This window comes from Pteropus vampyrus, unplaced genomic scaffold (genome assembly GCF_000151845.1).
Source record: "Pteropus vampyrus isolate Shadow unplaced genomic scaffold, Pvam_2.0 Scaffold89, whole genome shotgun sequence".
Classification (NCBI taxonomy): Eukaryota; Metazoa; Chordata; class Mammalia; order Chiroptera; family Pteropodidae; genus Pteropus; species Pteropus vampyrus.
This window is the reverse complement of record NW_011888870.1, coordinates 1,978,735-1,983,396: the sequence shown is the minus strand read 5'-3', so window position 1 is coordinate 1,983,396 and position 4,662 is coordinate 1,978,735. Positions and strand designations below refer to the sequence as shown.

Genomic DNA, 4,662 nt, shown 5'->3' with positions numbered 1-4,662 from the left:
TGAAATTCCTTAAGTCTTTCAAGAATGAAACTTGTTAGATTATCAATAAAAAGATAGGAGGAGTGTGCATAAGGGACACTGAGAAACTAGAAATGAATTATAATTGTGTAATATTTAAAAATGATATCATGCGAGATCAGGTTTTGGAAAGATGAGTTATATATTATCTTAGAGAAGTGAACATAAATATGTATCTCTTTTCTTTGAAATGATGACTTAAAATATGTTAAATTTATTTTAGGTACTAAATTTAAGTCAATATGTGAGGTTTACTTTTTTAATTTTTGGTAAATACTTGCATATTTTCATATTAAAAATATTAAAAACTCTTTGAAACAATCTTTTCTGTTATATATGTGTCATAATATGCTAAGAGTAATACAATCCGGTATCAGAGTACTAATCAGAGAAAAGGTGAAAATTTTTACTAGAAAAGCAGAATTATACAACTAAAATGAGTTCTACAGATATGAGCAGGAAGGCATTGCCTGACAATTTTATTAAGCCGAGTAAATAAAGTCATCTTATCTGAAGTGTGTGCATGTGAAGATACTGCATTTTCATAAAAGGTACATGTTAAAATGGCAAGTAGTTATACTAAACATAATGCCAATTCCCAGCAATCAATGTGCATTAATTTGAATTCTGAAGGGGCCTCTGGAAGAGGGTAATTAATGTGTTAATTGATATCTAGTGAGGATGAGCATGTGCTGTGCTGGGCAGTAGATCAATCTGTGTTAAGTATAAGGATCCCTAGAAATTCAACTATCCAACAAGAAAGCATCCTACACTTTCGTGTCTCTGCACATTTGCCCATATGACCCCTAGCCAGCAATGCTGGGCTCATTTCCCAGCACTCGTCAAAATCTTCCTCATCCTACAATGGCTAGTTCAGGTCCTATTTACTCTAGAAAACTTTCTCAAATGTTAATACCTTTTTGTTAATACTCTCATTTGCTGTGGTCATCTTGCCTCCCTGAGCTGAACTGTATGTGCTTGAAGAGAAGGGGCGATGTGTGGCAGAGACAATGCCAGGGAATGACCAAATCATCTAATTCACCTCCTGGAAACAGATGAAGACTACATTCAAGCACCTTGTGACTAAGTAGGGCCATGTGACTATTGTGATGAGTGTAATGTGGGTGAAAATGATATATACGATTTTCCACCTTGACTTGTAAAAATACTCCCATGTCTTAATGATCCATCAATTCTCCTATCACAGGCATGGAAGCTCTGTAGTCAGAATGGGAGTCACCGAAATAGAAGCAGCTTGCATTCTTTGGTTACTGAATGGAGAAGTGATTCCCAGAAGAAACACCCAACCAGCAACTACCACATTGGATTTTGAAAAATAAACAGCTACTATGTAAAGCTACTGAAGTGTATTGTTTGATTTTATGAAAACCAGCATGAATCACTCCAAATATCTATGTCACAAAGCCTATGTTATATAAACCTTACACTAGACTTTCTAGGATTCAATGAAAGAATTTCCAGTGGAGATTAGAATGGTCTTCAGAAACTTCATAAAAGACATGAAACTTAAAACTATATAAAATATTAGTTATGCTTCTATATTGGAAGAATAGACAAGCATGATGAAAAATTTAACATTATTAAAGATGTAATTGAAAGTAGGTGTTTTTAGAGTATGTATTGGAAGATTAATGAAAAATTAAGAGGGGGACATAACAGCTCTCTGACTAGCTAAAGCTAAGCCAATTATCAGGAGTCATAGGGGGATGGATTTTGGTTTGATATAAGCCTTTTCTCAGTTTTCAAAATTCTCTAGGTCAAAAATGACCATACCACTGCAATAGTATTCAAAAGAAGCATTCAAGCATAAATTTGGCATTGAAACATCGGGGATGCTTTAGACGGATTACAGGTCGGACTACTACTGCTACTGCCATTTTATAATCTGTCTACTAGGGAATGTAACAGTATTGACATGACTTTTGTGAGAAAAGATCAGAAAACTCTACCACCACTTTTATCTTCAACACCTAGTTTCCACAACCAGCCTTGCTCTTTTCCTGCAGACCGTGTGAGAAGCTGTAACAGCCATTCATGATAATGGCAGCAACCCCTCCAAACGCATGACTATAGAAGAGAAGGAACAATTCTCTCAGGAATCTGTAAATTACTGATCTGAGGAAACCCATGACCTACCTCCTGGGAGAAAAGTCAGTACAATATTGTATTATGTGTTACAAACTACTCTTTGAGATAATATTTTCCTCCTTTCAACTCTTTCAAACTTCACAATGGTAGTAGTGAATCTAGTACTATGTTACACTATATATACATTTGCTATTGGCTTCTCCATTGGTCACTCAAAAGCATTTGCGGATGATGCTGAAAACTCATTCTGTTTCTGCAGTTCCCCATTTGTAAGCCACTCCAAATCCACCCATTGGCAAATAACCATCGTCCAGGATTAAGCACCAGAGCCTATTATTCCTTTTCATTAATACCTGGTTGTTTTACATTTTCCATTACTTAGAAATCTGACAAAGGTGTCTGTATTGCACGATTATCCCTACATCGTCAGTTGCAAAATTGATCTTTTTCTTTGTTATAAGGGAAGAAAATACCAGTCTGAGAAAACACAGATCTCCCGGTCCTCTCTAATAAGCAGGGTTTGGTTTCTTTTCTTGAGTCTTTTTACTACTTGAATATTTTTTTTGTCTCTGCTTACAAAGATAGATCCATTTTCAAAAATTATAGTGTTACTGTATTTCAAATCTTTCCCTTTTCCAGTGACTCTTCATTTTAATTTCTCATTATTTACAACAAAAGAAACCTTTGACTTACTGGAGGTGACACACTCTGAGGGAATTATTCATTTTGCTGCTTTGGAGCTCAACTCCATTAATGTCGTATTTGCACAGTATAGGTTTATATAAATATATCAGCCTGTGATCTTTTAAAGACTCCTTGCTTCTTCTTTCTGGTCTGATCCCAGTTAGAACAAACTAAGGATCATAGGAGGAAAGTGTAAATCTTTCTATTTTGACTATAATATATATATATATCTCTCTGAGAAAAGACACTGCTTGACAATTTATAAATCTCCTGAGTACAATGAATATTTAAAAAGCTAATAGGAAGAGGAGCCAGAACGATGAGTTTATTGATTATTCATGAGCTACATATACATTTATGTTACTAATGCTCCCTACTATTTCATTGTTAATTTGACCTAGCCTTTTGTATCTGTTGAAATAAAACAGACTAGTGAAAGATACTGGATTTGAATTTCAAGGTCCTTTCATGATTCAAAAAAGATAAAAAAGATGTCTTCCTTCAGCTACTAATTAGTTACATTTCGCAGCATTAACTATAGACAGAAATCCCAACTCATATATATTTTTTCCTGCTGTGAACATCAGCCTCTTTCTGACTATTGCCCTAACCAAGAGTATAATGATGTCATTATTAGAGTGGGTGGAACTATCTGTGACTTAGTAGCCCTGTAGCTTTGGGAAACCACTCAGCATTTCTAAATCTTAATTTTCACATCTGTAAATTTAGGATAATGACATAATTGCTATGATGATTAAAAGAGATTATACATGTTTAGCTTGTTTGAAACTTAAAACTCAGGAATTTGTGTCTTCTCTAGGGAAGTAATGAGAGCTATCATAAGATGCTACTCAAGTGAATGATATAGTGAGAGTGCAGCTTTAGGAAAGTTGATCTGGCAGTCAGGCCAAAGTTAAAGAGAAAGAAGCTGAGGGATGGAGAGAGATCATGCATCTAGGGAGGGTTAAGTGGGAATGGAAGTGCAGTTATAATAAATGTGAGAGAAAATGGTAAAGATAAAATCTATAAAAATACGATCGATGTAATATGGAGACCCAGAAATTTTAAATTTGAAGTTTCAGCAGGTCATTCTCGATCTAGGGCCCCACATTCACTTGGAAATGCAGTTATAGGAGAGATTAGGAATTAGATATTTACATTGTAGTTATTCAGATAGTTATCCTAGCTGAACACTAGAATACATACAATTAATAGAGAAAAAGCTTAAAGAAATAATAGAAATGCTCACTAAGTTAGCATTAAAAAAAGGTAAGAAATGAAGGAAATTAATAAGAATGAGCACTCAGAGAAGAAGGAGTAAAGATAATATCATTCAGCTAGATTCCCAAGAGATCAGGAGGGAAGTCAAGCAAAAAGCAAACTAAGAAGTCTGTGTTCAGGGGAGCAATGACATTTTCAAAAACAATTATTACATTAACTCAACATAAATCCAATCAAAGCTCAAACAGGGATTTTTGCACAAATTCTCAAATTCTAAAATGTTTATGGAAACACACAACTCTGTGAGCATTTTTCAAAAGCAAGTTGGAGAAAATAAGACCAAATCTGGAGGACTGACTTCAAAATGTCAATCAAGGCAAAATAATCAATTGGGAAATTATTTTCACAAATAGCGCTGAAGTAACTAAATATTCATATGGGAAAAATAAACTTAGTAAAGAACTTAAATAAGATATTTAGTGTGGACAAAAGAAAGGAAGGAACGGATTGTAGAACTATCAAGGAGATAGAATCAATAGGACTTTTAGGATTCTTTGGGCCAGAAAGAGAAGAACCCTGGGGTCACTTCGTGAACAGAGAAATGTGTTTTTAGCTAGGATTAGAGAGGTA

The 4,662-nt window shown here is 34.6% G+C and overlaps 1 long non-coding RNA gene across 1 annotated transcript in view; it reads left to right on the top strand.

Moving 5' to 3' along the window:
* The window catches only part of LOC111742229, a 197,091-nt gene extending 195,713 nt beyond the window's left edge, over positions 1 to 1,378 (top strand). Inside the window, exon 3 of the long non-coding RNA XR_002781233.1 lies at positions 1,226 to 1,378. This is a non-coding gene — a long non-coding RNA (uncharacterized LOC111742229). The remainder of the gene's footprint in view (positions 1 to 1,225) is intronic.
* Positions 1,379 to 4,662: the final 3,284 nt, after the last annotated feature.